We start from the raw sequence: 20,708 nt of genomic DNA, 5'->3' as shown, positions 1-20,708 counted from the left end.
GGACCTTATGGAACGGAATAAGGAATGGAATTAATTCGTAATTCTGAGTCACAGTTCCGCGGCCTCGTCGGAAGCTGGTCGAAATGTTGGGACTGTTATTAAGTTGAATGGAAATAGGTACTTCTCAAAGTGGCAAAAGTTTCCATCTCAAAGGGGGGAATCCCTTTGAGCTCGTTGCTCTTCCCAAGCTGGAGTAAAAACAACACGAGGAGGGAGAGGGGAGTCAGCTGAGCCACCAGAAACGAGGGGCTTAAAGCACATTCCACTTGAGCGAAACTTTTCCAAGTAAAGCAATAGCGAAAAGCGCAACTTAAGCGCAACATAAGCAGAAGGAGGGGTGGGAAGGGCACGGCGGAGGGGAAATATAAATGGAGGGAAAATATCATTTCCGGCATCGAACTGCGACTCCATGTGCGCAATTTAAAGCCAAGCACTGGATGGATAGATGCGGATGTGGATGTAGATGCGGATGCGGATGTGGGGAGAGCAGATACGATTCCCTTGGAAACGTAAGATAAAGCGGAGCGACTGTGGTTTCTGTGTGGCAGATTAGGCATGGGGAGCACGAGATTCTAATAAGGGACTTCGGCTTGGGACGCATTACGCGCCAAATATTTGATGTCAATCAGGTCGACAAAACGCAGACCAGAAGCTGCCTGCCCGCTTGGTACATAGCTGGTAGCTGGGATAGAGTGGGGATATGGCTATGTAGTATATGTATGTGTTGGCTTCCATCAATAAGTATTGCATACTTAGCGGCAATTTGGCACGCAGCACAACATCAAGATACCGGGTCGATATTGGGATTGGGGCGGGCGACACTGTGCTGAAACCGGGGGACGAGCCATTTTGTCACGTTTCGTCGTCGTCTTTTGTCAATGGCAACTATGTTTCGCCCTCTCTTCATCCCGCATGGCGATTGATGCGTGCTGCGTGATGGACGAAAATCTGTGGCATCCACCATTTTAAAGGTATGAGAAAACCAAAAACGTAGAATTGTAGAGAATGACCATATCTTTAAGACTGCGGAATCTGAATTGGATCGTATTATTATTATAGCCAGCATCAAGAAAACAATTTCATTTTTTCTCGCCCTGTCTCTCTCTAACACACACGTAGCATAGGCGGCTTTGCTTAGAGTAAAACATTAGCGCCTAGATCTCAGAGACTACAAAAGCTAGAGCAACCAAATTTGGTATCCACACTCCTAATATATCGGACCGAGACGAGTTTGTTTCAAAATTTCGCCACACCCCCTTCCGCCCCCGCAAAGGACGAAAATCTGGGGATATTCAAAAATCTCAGAGACTATTAAGGCTAGAGTAACCAAATTTGGTATCCGCACTCCTGTTCGATCTCACTATAAAACGTATATCTCAAAATTTCGCCTCAACCCCCTTCCGCCCACACAAAGGACGCAGAATCATAGATAATGACCATATCTATCAGATTCCTGAATCTGGATCAGATTGGATCATTTTTATAGCCAATAGGAACAAATCAATTTGCAGTTGTTACGCAGCGCCCGACGTCACGCTCAGACTGATTTTCTGTCTCTCTCGCACGCAATCTTTGTCGTGTCGTTTAATATTAGCGGCGTCTGCCGGAGGAGAGCCATACTGACTTAGTATCGGGTATAACTGTAGAGTTGCGGTGTCCGCAGCAACTCACAACGTTCCCCCTCGTCTTTTTCGATTTGTTTATTATATATAAGTTTGTTTTTGTTAAACCCAGTGGCTGGGTTCTTCCTTCTATTTTGGAGGGTCCCGTAGGAATCGCAAAGTTGGATAATTATACCCGATACTCAAAATGAGTATTGGGGTATATTAGATTTGTGGTAAAAGTGGATGTGTGTAACGTCCAGAAGAAATCGTTTCCCATAAAGTATATATATTCTTGATCAGCATCAATAGCCGAGTCGATTGAGCCCTGTCTGTCTGTCCGTCCGTCCGTCTGTCCGTCCCCTTCAGCGCCTAGTGCTCAAAGACTATAAGAGCTAGAGCAACGATGTTTTGGATCCAGACTTCTTTGATATGTCACTGCTACAAAAATATTTCAAAACATTGCCCCGCCCACTTCCGCCCCCACAAAGGACGAAAATCTGTGGCATCCACAATTTTAAAGGTATGAGAAAACCCAAAACGTAGAATTGTAGAGAATGACCATATCTTTAAGACTGCGGAATCTGAATTGGATCGTATTATTATTATAGCCAGCATCAAGAAAACAATTTCATTTTTTCTCGCCCTGTCTCTCTCTAACACACACGTAGCATAGGCGGCTTTGCTTAGAGTAAAACATTAGCGCCTAGATCTCAGAGACTACAAAAGCTAGAGCAACCAAATTTGGTATCCACACTCCTAATATATCGGACCGAGACGAGTTTGTTTCAAAATTTCGCCACACCCCCTTCCGCCCCGCAAAGGACGAAAATCTATATAAAAACCTCCACATGGCTAAAATCCGATACCAACGAAATTCTAATAATTTCCAACATTCCCAAAGACATTACAAAAGTACCAATCTATAAAATCGTTCCGTATCCAGACGAATTAAATAACATGTTATCAGATAGGACATACGACAAGTACTACATAAAAAATGAAGAAGTATTTGTTAAAGAAACTAGATTGAAAACCAATGACAATTGTATAAAAGGAATTTTAATGCAAATTCCCACTAAATGTCCATATTCCAAAACTTTTCAAAACTTTCAAATAAACTTTATTGAACCCAATATACTAATCACATGGAACCTTCCAAAAACAACGCTAAACCAGAATTGTGTAAACCAAGAAATCATAGCGGAAGGAATACCATTATAAAAAACTACAACTGTTCAATCCAATTAAATGAATTTACAATATCAAACACAATGTTAGATTTTGCCCAGAATGTTTATGTCAACAACAACATAACTAAAATAAAACCACTGTCGTATGTCCAAACTAATGAAATAATTATGCAATACACCAAATATAGTAACCTATTACAAATAAGTCTACTAATTTCATTTGTCATAATTATATTAGTACTACTAAGTTATGTAGCTGTTAAATTTAAGAAAACTTCTAAAAGAGTCACGGTTAAATGTATTAACCCTATAATAGAAGCAGAAGAGGAACCAACCTCAGCCACCGCACTTGACACCCCGTCACTATACCCGAGGGTAATCGCCTAGGGACAGGCTAATAACAAACGTTGGGGGTTATACACATTATGTTTATGTACGATTCATCCACCCCATCCACACAAGTAACAGGACCCCACTCAAGAATCAATAACTGTTTCTTCCCATACTCCAAGCTAGGGCCCCCCATAATATAAACAATGGACACATTGTTTCATCAACATTAGAATCACGCCACTCTCGAGAAATCGATTCTTTAGAATCACGCCACTCATGAGGACCAATCAAAGCTAGACATAAAACCAAGGAGTATCACATTCCTAGCTCCGTCATGTAATGCAACACCGATCGCCAGCAGTGGATGCCTTTCATCAAAGCCGACGCATCCCCAAATATCGATCCAGGCACGTACGCCACCGACACGAAGATGCAGCCGAGGAAAGCAACGCCCGAAGCCGGAGTCGGGAGTTCCAAGAGAAGGGCTCATGGAAACTAGCCAGCAGCAGAGAGATCAGTTCCGTTTGAGACAAGCAGACCCAAAGTCAAGTCGGGGAATTCATTTAAATCTTGTGACATAAAGATATTTAAATTGTAAAATAAAAGTCTTTTTTAAAAAACTTAAAATCGAGTTGCGGATATTTAACTATATGTATCTGTATCTATGTAAGCGAGTCGTGTGTGCGTCGGCGGTAAGTAATGAATGGGTTCTGAGGGGTCCCAAAGAGCATCTGGCCCGAGAGGAGTTCGAGCGGTGGCAGGAAGGATGTGGGTGGATGCTAGGAGGCTGTGGATCTGTCGGGCTGTGTGGCCATGTGGCTGGCAAATCCAATTAGTGGCCAGACCAGTGACGGAGCCAGCTCAAAGGCTATAAAATAAATTTCTATGCAAATTATTTGCATGTGTGTGGGCGCATAGGATTTCGCATGTAATCCGAAATTGCAATCTGTCAAAACTACGAGAACCTTTGTTTGTTTGTCAATTGCATTCATTCGATATTTCAGTTGAAATTCGTACATTAATCCCTGCACGAGTAATCACCATCTTTGGGGCTCGAAAGCCCCAAGCCTGCATGAGTGAAACGCACTGTTTTTTTTGGTTGCAGGAAATCTTTCACGAGCACGCCACTCACCTGCGCATCCTGCGCGATCATGTGGAGGGGGCGGCCCTCATCGAGTCGCGGGTGCCACCGCAGCTGCGCCAGAATCTGATGGCGAGCTTCAGGAACGGCAGCCGGCATGCGCCGTACTTCATTTGCGGCTCGGATGGCAGCGGCAAGAGCGCCCTAATCAGCACCCTGTACGGGCAGGTGGCCGGCTGGTTCGTCTCGACGAAGGTCCACCGCGTGATCCGCTTCGCCAAGGCCACGCCGCGCTCGGCCTACAACCTGGAGCTGCTGCGCGTGATCTGCCAGCAGATCTCGATCATCTTCAACATCCCCGAGGGCTACCTACCCAAGGACGCCTCCTTCGATCCGCTGTACATCAGCACCTGGTTCCAGAACCTGCTGCGCCGCGTCGAGGACATGAGCAACGACGTCCTGTTCCTGTTCATCGACGACCTGCACCTGCTGAACCCCCTGGACTGCGACATCGTGACCGCCCTCTCCTGGCTGCCCACCTCGCTGCCTTGGAACGTGCAGATTATCTGCAGCTCCACCACCCCCGTCGAGCAGCTCAAGTTCACGCCCATGCAGCGGGACCGCTTCAAGTCGGCGAAGTACCAGTTCGACCTCAACCTGGGCGAGTACGCCACGGAGCTGCGGCGGCCTCCGCAGTGCGTCTCGGACGTCAGCTTCGTCCTGTACGTGGAGCAGCAGTTCGACGGCCTGGAGCGCCACTACGGCAGGCAGGCGGTGGGCAGCCTGGCCGCCTACATCACCTGCTCCGAATACGGGCTGAGCGAGACGGAGCTCCTGGAGCTGCTCATGCCCACCGACGATCCCGAGTCCCTGATCGACACCAGAAGCGGACACTTCAGCTTCGCCACCTTCAAGAAGATCCACAGGGAAATGGGTGAGTAGTCATCATCGATGTGGGGGCTCAATGGCCAATGGCATCCCGTCCAATGTCTATCTCTGCTCGGGTTTCCCTTCTTGCAGACAAACTCCTGCTGCTGCACGACAAGATCATGTCCGGCAAGGTGCTCATCCAGTGGCGCCACAACTACTGCGCCGTGGTGGCCAAGCGACGGTACATGGACGGGCAGAGCACGCGCAACCTGCACATGGAGCTGGCCAACCTGTTCTTCCCGCAGGACGAGGAATAGAGCACGCTGGAGAACGAGTCCACCCAGAGCGAGAACAAGTCCGTGATCAGCCTCAAGGACACGCTCAGGACAGTCGGCGATCTGCCGCACAAGGACAGGGAGCGCGAGAAGGACAACGTCTCCGCTGGCCGCAAGTCCTCCTCCACCCACCACAACGACGACACCTCCACCTTCTGCAACCCCATCGCCGCCGACGTCAGCTACAGCATGCGGCACGTGGAGGAAAGCTGGCACCACCTGATGCGCTCCGACGACACGACACGCTTCAAGCAAATCGCAGTCTGCAACTTTGATTTCCTGCTGGCGGCGGTAAGCTCGTGGCACAGTCTCCGTCCCTCCCCAATTCCCCATTTCCCCAATTAGTTTCTGGGGAAACCGATTGGAAATGCAATCAACTCTTTGTTTTGCTGGGAGCTGCTCCACATAATTGCCTGCCTATTGTGGCAATCAAATTCGATTTGAAAACTGGACAGAGTGACGGAGAGCAATGCAAATAACAACAACGTAGGAGCATCATTTGGACAGATATTCATCATTCATACATACGAGTGTACCCATAGTTCTGTAAAATGGTCCTTTCGAGTAACTTTCGAGCTACTATTTCTCAATTAGTGCTGGAGTGGCTTTAAGTGGCCTGCTCTGTATTCGGCTCAGCTGAAATGGTACTCTGTTTGGGGCCAACAGGGATAACCACTCTGAAGCGGATAATTTATTAAATTTGTCTGCTCCGACAGCTAGTTTCAGGCGCCCATTGGGCCCATTCCGAGAATGTATAATCCAACTAAGTCCCGTACAGCTGTCTCCGCTCTTCGCCGTTTGCTTGCCCCCATTTCCTGTGCGGCGGAGGCCACAGCGGGGAAAGTTTGCCCTCCGTTTTTGTTTGTCTTCCTTTGTCATTTCATTTCGGCTTATTCATTTATGCAGCCACTCATTTATTCAGTCCGACAAACTCATTCGGATCTGCGAGGCATTGCATCAAATTACGCGACTCTGTGCGTGTGATTATGTGTGCGTGTGTGTGTGAGCCAATCGAATTAACGTTGTTTTTTGTGTTGCTTAAAGTCCCTGCAATATGCATCTCATGATGATTTCTCACGAATAATAAAATGAACCAATTTTACCATAAATAATGAGAACCGATGACAGAATCCCATCCACAGCAAGTCCGTATAATCATACAATTCTACTTCTGTGCCAAGTCCTTTGTATCCTTTCTATGGCCGGACGTAAAGAGGGTAAAGAGGGAACGAAAAGCCAGAGAACAAAATAACGAGCGTCAAGCAACTTGGACATTTAATTAAATTAACTCTTTTGTTTGTTGTCAGTTGCATTCAGTTCAAGAACAGAACGGAGACTCGATAAGAGCCGCACAAACTTTAATTAGTTGCAGTCCTTCAAGAGACGAGATTTAATCGAATTTCTGCATCTTTGCCACGCTCCTTGGCTCTACATATGGCCAGGGTCTTCTTTGTTAAACTCAATTTAAATTAACGCAAAATCAATGCCAGAATCGAGCTGATATTCAGATACATAGATGGAATATATAACCCTGCTGCTCCCATTAATATTATATAGTATTTCAGTATGTAAGGTCTCGTGGAATAAACTAATTGATTCGCTATTTCCCCACCCCGCCAGGTACAAACGGTGTCGATCAGCTATCTGCGCTGCCTGATCGAGCACGTCCGCTGCTATATCCTCGATAGGGACATCGAGCTGATCTACTACACGATCCGCAAGTCCAGCGACGTGCTCACGCGCGACCCCATGCAGCTGGGCTCCCAGCTGATCTCCTGGCTGCGTCCGATTAGCGAGCACGACGACGACGACAACTCGCTGCTCAGCATGACGGTGCGCTCGGCGACGGCCTGGTGCGATGGCAACGCCGTGCCGCTGCTGGTGCCGCTCACGGGATGGCTGCCGGCACCGCTGCCATCGCAGATCCGCACCATGACGGTGTCGGGTACGGGCGTCATCCGAGCCGTCTGCCTGGCGCCCTCGAGGCAGCACCTCATCCTGGCCACCAGCTCGGGCGAGGTGCAGCAGTGGCACATCATGAGCAACTCGCTGGAACACATCTTCAAGGGTGAGTCTCAGTTGCCTAATGTCCTGCCATTAGGCGAGCTAATCATGCGACTCCATTTGCGATAACGCCCCTCTAGGACACACTGCGGCAGTCACGTGTCTGCTGGTGGCTCCGACCAGCGAGCCGGAGCTTCTCCTCACCGGCTCCGAGGACACCAGCGTGCTCGTCTGGCACGTCTCGCAGCGCGACCGTCAGGCGCACATCAAGTGAGTGCTCCCTCCTCCATTGCCCGCTGGGTAATTTGTAAATCTCTGCAGGCATAATTTATCCATCTGCCCCCGCTTTCTGCCCCGCCTTGTCTCCTTTCAGCGCCCACACAGCCCCCATAACGGGCGTGGCAGCCGGGGTCAATAGCACGCTGATCATCAGCAGCAGCGAGGATGCCACAATCGCCATCACGGACCTGGCCAGCGGCAAACACACACAACTCTCTGAGGTCCTGTGACTGAGGGGACAAGAGGATTAGTTAATTAAAAGAGTAAAGAGAATCGAAGGATGCAATTGTAGTTGCAAAGGCTACTCTTGGTCGGCATCACCTATCGAATCTATTTAGCCCTGGCAGAACGGAACAGAGACAGGGAACAAGAACAGAAAGGATATGCGGCGGTAGCGCATGTGTCACGCAAAGAAAGCCCACCTCTCCTGCCCACGATTCATATTTAAAGAGTATTCGTTTAGTAGACCATAAAACCAAATTACATTCAATGTCAGCGGCTTGGTATGACCTTCTTTTTGGTGTTGCTTCAGAAACACCGTATCAGCCACCATCGCGGCCCTGTGGGCGGGATCCTTGTGGCCGGAGCGTGCGATGTTCTGATCTCGGGCAGCCACGACCGAACCATCTGCGTGTGGAACCTCGAGAACTTTGCGCTTCTGAACACCATGCAAATGCTGAGTCCCGTCCTGCGCATCGACATCTCATGGAACTCGGTGAGTGACTTTCCCACAAATATCAGTCCACATCATTCACCGCTTCCCGGGGGCTACAAATTTCAATCATTTCGACATTTCTGTTAATTGATAATAAGGAATGGACCTTATGGAACGGAATAAGGAATGGAATTAATTCGTAATTCTGAGTCACAGTTCCGCGGCCTCGTCGGAAGCTGGTCGAAATGTTGGGACTGTTATTAAGTTGAATGGAAATAGGTACTTCTCAAAGTGGCAAAAGTTTCCATCTCAAAGGGGGGAATCCCTTTGAGCTCGTTGCTCTTCCCAAGCTGGAGTAAAAACAACACGAGGAGGGAGATTGTGCGCAATTTAAAGCCACGCACTGGATGGATAGATGCGGATGTGGATGTAGATGCGGATGCGGCTGTGGGGAGAGCAGATACGATTCCCTTGGAAACGTAAGATAAAGCGGAGCGACTGTGGTTTCTGTGTGGCAGATTAGGCATGGGGAGCACGAGATTCTAATAAGGGACTTCGGCTTGGGACGCATTACGCGCCAAATATTTGATGTCAATCAGGTCGACAAAACGCAGACCAGAAGCTGCCTGCCCGCTTGGTACATAGCTGGTAGCTGGGATAGAGTGGGGATATGGCTATGGAGTATATGTATGTGTTGGCTTCCATCAATAAGTATTGCATACTTAGCGGCAATTTGGCACGCAGCACAACATCAAGATACCGGGTCGATATTGGGATTGGGGCGGGCGACACTGTGCTGAAACCGGGGGACGAGCCATTTTGTCACGTTTCGTCGTCGTCTTTTGTCAATGGCAACTATGTTTCGCCCTCTCTTCATCCCGCATGGCGATTGATGCGTGCTCCCATTTCCATCACTGTCTCCTGTCTCCTGCCTCCTGCCAAAACTGTATCCCATTCGCGCTTCCATTTATCCAATAAATCCACAGAAGGCAGACAACAGGAAACCAACTGTAATTCAAGGTGTCCTGCGATGGGGATGGGGTGTGCTGCACTCACAGTCCTGCGTCCTATCGCCCTTTGCCCTGTGGAGTCTGCCTATCTGTTAAAGCCAAACTCGAAGACCTTGGCTAGAGAACCATAGAGCAATCCTGTCAGCATTCCACTCCTGGTCCGAAAATTACGTTTCACACGTTGAAAATTGCCTATAAGCAGGCGAAATAACAAGCATCATCTACTACAAAGGGGCAATTCCGGGCACAAATACATTACTACCTATATACCCAATGCACTGAGGAAAAAGGTTCGTCGTTTCGAAACATTTTTCACGCCAGCTTAAACGGCTTAAAGGGCAGATAACTCTCCGATTGTTGTCTTCAACGAATTGCCTGGTGCTACTACTTTTTATACCCGATACTCAAAATGAGTATTGGGGTATATTAGATTTGTGGTAAAAGTGGATGTGTGTAACGTCCAGAAGGAATCGTTTCCGACCCCATAAAGTATATATATTCTTGATCAGCATCAATAGCCGAGTCGATTGTCTGTCCGTCCGTCCGTCTGTCCGTCTGTCCGTCCCCTTCAGCGCCTAGTGCTCAAAGACTATAAGAGCTAGAGCAACGATGTTTTGGATCCAGACTTCTGTGATATGTACCTGCTACAAAAATATTTCAAAGCTTCGCCCCGCCCACTTCCGCCCCCACAAAGGACGAAAATCTGTGGCATCCACAATTTTAAAGATACGATAAAACCAAAAACGCAGAATCGGTGAGGATGACCATATCTTTTACAGTGCAAAATCTGAACCAGATCGTATAATGATTATAGCCAGAATCAAGAAAACAATTTCATTTTTTCTCGCCCTGTCTCTCTCTAACACACACGTGGCATAGGTGGCTTTGCTTAGAGTAAAACATTAGCGCCTAGATCTCAGAGACTACAAAAGCTAGAGCAACCAAATTTGGTATCCACACTCCTAATATATCGGACCGAGACGAGTTTGTTTCAAAATTTCGCCACACCCCCTTCCGCCCCCGCAAAGGACGAAAATCTGGGGATATTCAAAAATCTCAGAGACTATTGAGGCTAGAGTAACCAAATTTGGTATCCGCACTCTTGTTAGATTTTACTATAAAACGTGTATCTCACAATTTCGCCCCACCCCCTTCCGCCCACACAAAGGACGAAAATCTTTTGCATCCACAATATTGCACATTTGAGAAAACTAAAAACGCAGAATTATAGATAACGACCATATCTATCAGATTGCAGAATCTGGATCAGATCAGATCATTTTTATAGCCAATAGGAACAAATCAATTTGCAGTGGCTACGCAGCGCCCGCCGTCTCGCTCAGACTGATTTTCTGTCTCTCTCGCACGCACTCTTTGTCGTGTCGTTTAATATTAGCGGCGTCTGCCGGAGGAGAGCCATACTGACTTAGTATCGGGTATAACCGTAGAGTTGCGGTGTCCGCAGCAACTCACAACGTTCTCCCTTGTTTAGTGTACTTCTGAGGAAGGGTAAAATCGACAGGGCATGGCCTTTGGCCTGCATCCTCTGTGGCTCTGTGGCCAGCCAATGCACCTGCAGATCTCAGAAATTGTAACTCTCGAAATGCATTGAATTGGAAATTGTAATGGTCTCCTCGCAGGTATTCCTCCTGGCCCTGTGCGAGGACAATGCCCTCTATGTGCGCACTCTGGCCACGGGCAAGGAGCTGCACACGCTCAAGGGCCACAAGTCAAAGGTGAGTGGGGGTCCGTGCCGGAGGCTGACGAACTGTTATGGTTCTACACGCCTGCCTCCCCTTGCAGATACGGACCATTTCCAATGGCAAGGACAGTCAGCGCTGCGTGGTGGGATGCGACGATACGCGAGCCCTGATCTACGACATGCACTCCGGCAAGCTGGTGCGCTCCATGCCGCCCAACCCGGTGCCGGTGACCGCCGTCTATGCGATGGAGAACGACGACTTCCTGGTCACGGTCGGCGGAAACAAGATCACGTTCTACTCGTTCCGCAACGAGGAGCTCTACGTGAACCCGTACTCCCGCAACCCGCGCCGCAAGCGCAGTCTGAAGCGGCACGCCCAGGCCCAGCGCTCGCCCTCGACGACCTTGCCACCGATCACGTGCTTCGACCTATCCCGCGACTCGCAGCTGACGGCCATCGCCTCGGGCCGCAGCGTGCACCTGATGCGCATCAACACGCCGGAGTACCAGTGCAGCCTGGAGGGGCACTCGGGCGTGGTCAACTGCCTGAAGTTCGCGCCCAACGGAGAGTTCCTCACCACGGGCTTCGATGATCGGCTCGTGCAGGTGTGGAACCTGGCGGCCACCGAGACCATTAACACCTTCAAGGGGCATGCGGCGCCGGTGATCAAGGTGGTGGTGCTGATGGACTCGCTGCGAGTGAACTCCACGGACCGTGACTCGCTGCTGCTCGTGTGGATGGCCAGCTCGGGCAACCTGCTGCAGACCATCCAGGGACCCTACAAGAGCCTGGTGGTGACAAACAACATGCGCTTCGCCGCCTCCAGCAACGGGGACAACACTTTGAAGATCTGGTCCCTCACCCAGGAGGACGAGAAGTACTCGGTCTCGCACTCCGACGAGATCACCTGCTTCGAGATCAGCGCCGACAGCATGCACATCATCACGGGCTCCCGGGACATGTCGCTAAAGGTGTGGCAGTCCACGGGCGGCAAGCTCAGCCAGGTGCTGGTGGGCCACAGCGACGGTGTGACCTGTGTGGCCGTCTCAGTGACCAACAAGACGCAGGTCCTCTCCGGCTCCAAGGACACGAACCTCATCCTGTGGGACCTGCTCACTGGCGGGGAGGTTCACACGCTGGCCGGTCACTTAGGTCCAGTGATTGGAGTGAAGGTTTCGGCAGATGGTCAGTCCGCATCCCCGCGTCCCCCATGTCCGCCCCTAGAGCTCCATCTAATGCCCTCCCTCTCCCCTTCAGGCTCCACGGCTGTGTCGGGCAGCGATGACAAGACCTTGATCGTGTGGGAGACGAAGCGCGGCCTGGCCCTGACCTCGCTGCAGATGCACGTGCCCTTCACCCACTTCGATATCAGCCTGGAGGTGTCGCGGGTCCTGGTCCAACTGGTGGACAGCTACAACCTCCCGGTGATCTGTCTGCACAACACCCCGGCGCAGTATGAAAAGCTGCCCACGTACTCGGGACCCACCAAGGATGTGGATGGTCTGCGTCCGTCTGTCACTCTTAGGGGCCTCTGTAATCCCGCATTCCGATCTCGCTTTCAGATCTCCGGCCGCAGGGCCCGAATCGCCAGATGAAGCGCCTGCTGAAGAAGGAGGTCTCCCTGGACACGTACACCTGGCAGAAGAAGTACGGCCACCTCACCTCGTCGGTCATGATGGCTCAGGTTGACGAGCGCCTGAAGCGCTGCTTCAGCGTCTCGGCCAGCATGGAGGAGGCCAAGAGGTCATCTTCCTCGAGTGGCGGCTACCTCCACCGCCACTGGCACCTCCTGCGCCACAAATCCCCTTCCGAACGGAGCGGTCCCAATCGTGATTTCAAGGTCAAAGCCAAAGCCAATTCCAATACGAACTCGAGCTCCCAAGAGTCAACAGCCACTTGCAACGAGTGTGTGGCTCAATGACACCACCACCCGACGAACCCCTCCTTACAGCCACACAACCACTCTAGCCATTGCTCCACTGCACCACACGACTTGTTCTCCTGCACTTTTATCCAACTCTTTACTCTTTATAAGTACTATGTAGTTCTGGCCATGCGTAGATGCTCCCGACTAGTCGAGTCGGACCTATTTATTTTAATAAAAGTTACCACAATTTATTTGGTTTTATTTTGCGTGCTCGTTCATTTATTATCCCCAATTATCAGTACCAGAATGAACAGCAGACCCACAGGCAGAAGCCAGGTGAGTACACTTAGCGAAACATCAGTGAAGATGGAACAACACTCGGTCAACAGGGGTTCTAAGTTTCTGGTGAATTCCGGATATTCACAATCGGATAGTTAGATACTGAAATGATTTACGAAAGGGAATCAGAGAGGATTTTCTCATAAAGGAAAGTGTATAATTGTTTCCACCCCAAGTTGCCCACAAGAGGCAGTTCTTTGATTCGACCAACAATCAAGGGTCTCCGAAAGCACCTAGAAACTTGGCAAAATATTGTAAATTGAAGCTTGGGTTTTCTACATAAGAGGACTTAAAGGGCAGCCCACATATATACACATTGTTATGCATTAAAACCACTATTTTCCAAAGTATCCTGCATCAACATTCAGCTTTTCACTGTCCCCGCCGCTGGGGGTTTGATTTCTTTCTGCGTGTCCGTTATCGGAGAAATGTGGAAAAGTTTATAATTAGATTTTCCTCGTGAAATGGCAAACCAACAGCATCAATTATTCGACTGCAAAGGGGTTTTTATAATGCTCAATCTCCCCCAATCGGACGCCGCCCGACCCGACCCGACCGTACCACTGGGTGCGCTCATTTCTCAGTTGGCGAGGCATGAAATTGCAATCAATGAAACTGCAACGCTATTAACTCGATAGGCAAAGTGAAGGCCAACACATCGCTGGCTGGGTAATGAATTGAATTGCCCGATTTAAGCGAATTAAAATCCATCCAAGCCGAATGGGAGCGAGGCGGGTGCAGGCAGGGCCTGGCTGGGGGTTCTTTCAGATGTGAAGGTGATCGCGAACCGTGCTCAGCCCAGCGAGGTAAGCAGCTGAAAAGGCGTTCTCCAAGCTCTACTTTAAGTTCATCAATTCAATCCTACTCCTCAGGCATGTTTTATTTGGACAAAAGTCCGCTCTTAACGCAAATGAAAATGAAGTTCCCATTTTCCATTCCAACAACCCGAGCAAACCACAACTCCAAGCTCTGAAATGAACCACCAACGAAACACCAACAACAGTCAACGCCCACAGTTCGAAAACCAGTTCCCGCAGCTCCCTGCACCCATAGACAACTGTGAAATGTGAAATGTGAACTGTGACCGCAGTAGCAGAGCATCCTACGGCAGGCAGGCACCAACCCAACAGCCCCAACAGCAACATATACGTCGATAAATATTACAAAAAACCTAAACTAAACGATAAAACATGTTTACTCACTAATGCTTGTTTGCAAAGAGAACGCACATACTCGTACCTATGCATAGATCTACAATTACAGTTACAAAGCAGCCCTCTCGATTGGCATTTCACTACCTAGACCTCAGCAAGCACCTCCAAAAAAACGGCACGGCACTGTCCAAATTGACGAACCGACCCGATTCGGCAAATGTAGCATATTTTGTGATTTTGTTTTCTGTTTTTAGACGACTTCGACGATTTCTTTTAGGGGAAACCCATTATACAAGATAAGATACTCGTACTCCTGCATAGGAGACACGAACACATACTTTCGAACATGTACCTCAGGCAAATGCTGAACCACTTTTGAGAATTCTACATGCAACTTGCAATATATTGTAGTACAGAAACCAAATCAGTTTATCCAATATCAGAGTTATAATACAATAATACAATAATATTAACCAAATAACGACACAAGAGTTGATTTGCACTAAGCAGACTGCACCTCCAAAAGCTGGATCCGAAAACCAATCAAGTAAGTAGACAACCAGCTAAAGAGGCATAGATACCACGCCTACGTACCCCTTGGCAAGATTCAATTTATGGCCGGCTAGAGCTTACCCACACCCACCTTTGATTTGGCCAAGCTGGAACCAGCTGGCAGTGGCTGTGGTTCCAGCTGAACTTCTTGAATGTCTGTCCCGTGCAATTACTAGTAATATTAATTTGAAATTATCCACTAGATTTGAACGTAACGTAACCGAACTTAGAACCCTAAACCCGAACCCAAACCCAAACCCAATCCAGTATTTCAGTGTTGGGCATGTCACTAGAGTATATAATGGACACGCCAGCGATCGAGCACTCCATCTAACCAAAACCCCCTTGTTGTTGTTGTTGTTGTTCCTTTATTCAGATCACTTCGCTTCAGGAGGAGGAGGCTACCACAAGGGATAAGGCCTGAGCCGGCAGCAATTACACCTCTACAATTAAGCAATTAAGACACATTAAGAAACATTCCAGAAGTTTCCAGAATCAAGCAAGCAATAAGAAGCATAACGTAGCCAAACCAAGCGCCACAATTAGCCGCCATCTTCCCTCGAGTCGAGCTTGGACTGGGGATCCCTCCCATTTGTGTGTAGATGAACGATATTTAACCAGATAAACCACCGTCTCAGACTTTGTAGGAATTATAGCATTAAGTGAGCCAATTTGGACATTTTATTGTTGTTGAGTGTTTTATGAACTAGTATACTGCATTTGCATCTGCATCTACATAATTATATAGTACCACTTAGGAATAACGTAGAATCTCTTCAAACGAGGAGTGCAAACACACTCTCTTTGAGGGGCTAAAAGCGTAACTATGCTTAAAATGAAAACCAAATACATACTCGTGCATGCAAAACACTAATACGAGCACGAGCGAAAAATAAACTGTCTATAATAAGCTCCCACTTGAGTCCCAGCCGTGTAGAGCTCCACAGAGTACCCGAGCAGAGTGGAGTGCCCTCGGCCCCTGCGCCTGGGACTTGCACCTCCCTTGGAGAACTTCAATAACTTTCTGACAATCAGAGGTTCTGGCCTAGAACGAAAAAACATTGATATTTCTACACAGATATTTCTATGCATGCCACAAGTGAAACTTTGTTAAACTAAGAAAAAACGAGGTGGAACGTTGTGAGTTGCTGCGGACACCGCAACTCTACAGTTATACCCGATACTAAGTCAGTATGGCTCTCCTGCGGCAGACGCCGCTAATATTGAACCACACGACAAAGAGTGCGTGCGAGAGAGACAGAAAATCAGTCTGAGCGTGACGTCGGGCGCTGCGTAGCCACTGAAAATTGATTTCTTGCTTTTGGCTACAAAAATGATCCGATCTGATCCAGATTCAGCAATCTGATAGATATGGTCATTATCTATGATTCTGTGTTTTTAGTTTTCTCGAATGTGCAATATTGTGGATGCAACAGATTTTCGTCTTTTGTGTGGGCGGAAGGAGGTGGGGCGAAAGTCTGAAATATACGTTTTATAGTGAGATCTAACAGAAGTGCGGATACCAAATTTGGTTACTCTAGCCTTAATAGTCTCTGAGATTTGTGGATGCCCCAGATTTTCGTCCTTTGCGGGGGCGGAAGGGGGTGTGGCGAAATTTGGACACGAAACGGTCAAGGTCCGATATCACAGGAGTGTGGATACCAAATTTGTTTGCTCTGGCTCTTATAGGTTCTGAGATCCTTGAACTCATATTTTGCAATTGACAAAACCGACCATGAAACCTGTGTGTTAGAGAGAGACAGAGCGAGAAAGAATGAAATTGTTTTCTTGATTCTGGCTATAATCATTATACGATCTGGTTCAGATTTTGCACTGTAAAAGATATGGTCATCCTCACCGATTCTGCGTTTTTGGTTTTATCGTATCTTTAAAAATGTGGATGCCACAGATTTTCGTCCTTTGTGGGGGCGGAAGTGGGCGGGGCGAAGTTTTGAAATATTTTTGTAGCAGTGACATATTACAGAAGTCTGGGTCCAAAACATCGTTGCTCTAGCTCTTATAGTCTTTGAGCACTAGGCGCTGAAGGGGACGGACAGACGGACGGACGGACGGACGGACGGACGGACGGACAGACCGACAGACAGACAGGGCTCAATCGACTCGGCTAGTGATGCTGATCAAGAATATATATACTTTATGGGGTCGGAAACGATTCCTTCTGGACGTTACACACATCCACTTTTACCACAAATCTAATATACCCCAATACTCATTTTGAGTATCGGGTATAAAAACCTACATATGTCTACGTTCTGCTTAGTGTAGTGTAGTGTATTGTATTGTAGTGTAGTGTAGTGTCCACCAGACGTAGCCGAGCATCTCCCGAGGAACTGTGCATCTGGAAATGGCTATGGACTTGGATATAGATATGATAACACACATACGCATAAACCTATATGGATCAATGTACACACACACACCGTCTATGTCTATTAAACCGAAATAAAACTCTACTCTACTTTACTGCGAAACGGCAAAACACAAGTCCTTTGAGTTGAAGTCCGATGAACACGTCACGGTTCGGGTTTCAGGGCGCCTAATTGGTCACGTGTGGTATATGCAGCGAGCTGACAACGATTGAGGATGAATTTGGTTTGACTTGGATTATTTCATTATGCACTGCTTTCGTCTGCCATTCGCCACCATCCTATCCTCTCACATGATTCCACGCCCCAGCTGCAGGTCGCTCCGATTGTTTGTTGGCAGTTTGGGCCCATTATGACACCATTTTCCGAGCGAAAGTCAAACAAAAGCCAAAAGCGTCACATCAGCAAGCACTCCGCATGGCATGTGCTAGTGGCATAGGGACAGTGAGGAAGGGCGAGAGGGACTGCGACAGTCAGAAGGATAAACCGCAGACTCTGCCATTTTGTTTGCCCTGTCTAATGGGAAAAGTTTGCGGAAAGCATTGACAATGAATGCTGCTGATAAGAGAGCGGCGGGGGGCAGTTGAACAAAAGAGCCAAGAGCCACAAAGCGGGAGGCCTCCATTCGTTATGTGCCCTGCTGACTGTTCGTTCCTGAAAAGTACACACACACGCCCATTGATCGATTGCTGCTCACTCATTTGCGGCCGCAATTAAATGAACCTTGCCACAAGGACTCCTAAGCTAAAAAATGTTGTGCCTGGTCAACCCTTTTTATACCCGATACTCAAAATGAGTATAAGGGTATATTAGATTTGTGGTGAAAGTGGATGTGTGTAACGTCCAGAAGGAATCGTTTCCGACCCCATAAAGTATATATATTCTTGATCAGCATCAATAGCCGAGTCGATTGATACGATAAAACCAAAAACGCAGAATCGTAGAGAATAACCATATCTTTTAGACTGCAGAATCTGAATTGGATCGTATTATTATTATAGCCAGCATCAAGAAAACAATTTCATTTTTTCTCGCCCTGTCTCTCTCTAACACACACGTAGCATAGCCGGCTTTGCTTAGAGTAAAACATTAGCGCCTAGATCTCAGAGACTATAAAAGCTAGAGTAACCAAATTTGGTATCCACACTCCTAGTATATCGGACCGAGACGAGTTTGTTTCAAAATTTCGCCACACCCCCTTCCGCCCCCGCAAAGGATGCAAATCTGGGGATATTCACAAATCTCAGAGACTATTAAGGCTAGAGTAACCAAATTTAGTATCCGCACTCCTGTCAAATTTCACTATAAAACGTATATCTCAAAATTTCGCCTCACCCCCTTCCGCCCCCACAAAAGACGAAAATCTGTTGCATCCACAATATTGCACATTCGAGAAAACTAAAAACGCAGAATCATAGATAATGACCATATCTATCAGATTGCTGAATCTGGATCAGATCAGATAATTTTTATAGCCAAAAGGAACAAATCAATTTGCACTGGCTACGCAGCGCCCGACGTCACGCTCAGACTGATTTTCTGTCTCTCTCGCACGCACTCTTTGTCGTGTCGCTCAATATTAGCGGCGTCTGCCGGAGGAGAGCCATACTGACTTAGTATCGGGTATAACTGTAGAGTTGCGGTGTCCGCAGCAACTCACAACGTTCCCCCTCGTTTCTTTTCGGACTCCTTCGCTTGGTTCTAATTAGTTCTGTTTTCTCGTGGCTGGTAGCCCGTAAACGAAAAATTGGCAAGGATGGATTTCAGCCATTGGGTCAATGGAACAGCCATTGTACTCACTGAACCAGTCACAAATGAATGCCGAAAGGGCTTCGAATTTAATGGGAGGCAAGCTTCCGCATTGCTTGGGGCCGGCAATACCCCAGCGGCATGCCCCATCTAGGCTCTTCGGCTGCGCATAATTGCAGCACAAAACGTTTCTAGTGTGCATTTCACCATCCCCATTACCGCTTAAGCTTTCACTTTTCTGGCACATCTTCGTGGAAATCACGCATACGCAGCGAATACCGTGAGCTGAAGAAGAGCATTTGAAAGGCATTTCGTGCCGACAGGAAACTTTATAGCAGAGACTTGCCATGTATCAAGAACTTTAAGGAAAAGTGTGTGGATTAAGTGTGCCACTTGGCCGCACTTGTGCCGATTCCGTTCGCCAAACTATCTTATATCTCGACTAAAAGCCACCGAAAATACAAACATGCTCCTTCTACTTTCAGAAACTGTTTCTTGCTCAGAAAGTTGCAAGGAAATAGAGAAAATATGTTTAACACTTGTACACATTAGTGAATTGAGATGAGCCACGGTTGGAATATTATTTTTAAGGGCAAACATAAGCTAAATATTTCCATTTTGTACTATACAAAATTTGTTATGGAATATTCTATTAAGCTTGCATGGATATTGCTCTTCCGACTGCTAAATAAAAACAACTCTATTCATCTTGCTTTTCAGTCGATGATTTCCATTAAACGACCCTTTAAGTCGTGCTCGAAATTAAAGGGTCGTTGGACTGACACAGTGCTGCACAGCTGCACAGATTAATGGCCATGCAAATAGCCACACAGAACGGCGGCTAATACCACGGACAGGACAGTACAGCACAGCATTATCGTCGATTAACGAGCGAGCGTTAGATAAATAAGAGCGAGATACAATACAACAAAAGCACAACGACCTGCTTATATTAAAGAATGCTTCTGCTTCGAACAGATATAAAAGTCCAGCAGATGTAAAAGTAAGTGCACATAAATACAAATGGGAAAGAGTAGTTTGGGTGCTTAAGACTTTCGTTTTTCCGATCGTTTCTAGGAGCCGATCCGGGAGACTCTAACGAATGTTGTCTAGTCATCAGCGACTACAGCTGTATGAGTATTAGAATCTTGTTTATTCACTGGAAGAATCTTTGTATACCTTAAGTAAGAACCAAATGCAGATTCAAGTTCTGGCCATCTCCTTCTCGGCAGACTTGACGGCATCGTAGAAGTGCATGGTGCCGCTTCTGCTGACTACTTTCCTTTTTTTTTCCCCCAAAAATTGTTCAATCCATCCTGGCAGAAATATCAATTTAACCGACAGGGTCAGAGGAATATCTGCGTTGTGGTTTAGCAAATCTTATACAATTTCTTCAAGCGCTCTTCTTCCCTTTGGAATGGCGGCAATTATGAATGGCAGTGCTGTTCCCTATAGACTTTGCTTCTGCACGCCTTTGCCATTCAGCTGAAAGCAAACAAATATCTCTGAATAATGGATTTTTCTCTGCACCTCCCCCACTGCTACTATTACCAACGGCGAATCCTCCCCCGAGGCCGGGGAAAAGAGTTTGTCCAGC

At 47.7% G+C, this 20,708-nt stretch overlaps 1 pseudogene; it reads left to right on the top strand.

The window, feature by feature from the left end:
- Positions 1-4,231: 4,231 nt before the first annotated feature.
- Positions 4,232-13,123, top strand: LOC117193992 (annotated as a pseudogene).
- Positions 13,124-20,708: the final 7,585 nt, after the last annotated feature.

Source organism: Drosophila miranda (genome assembly GCF_003369915.1).
Source record: "Drosophila miranda strain MSH22 chromosome Y unlocalized genomic scaffold, D.miranda_PacBio2.1 Contig_Y2_pilon, whole genome shotgun sequence".
Lineage (NCBI taxonomy): Eukaryota > Metazoa > Arthropoda > Insecta > Diptera > Drosophilidae > Drosophila > Drosophila miranda.
This window is presented reverse-complemented; position numbering and strand designations above follow the sequence as displayed.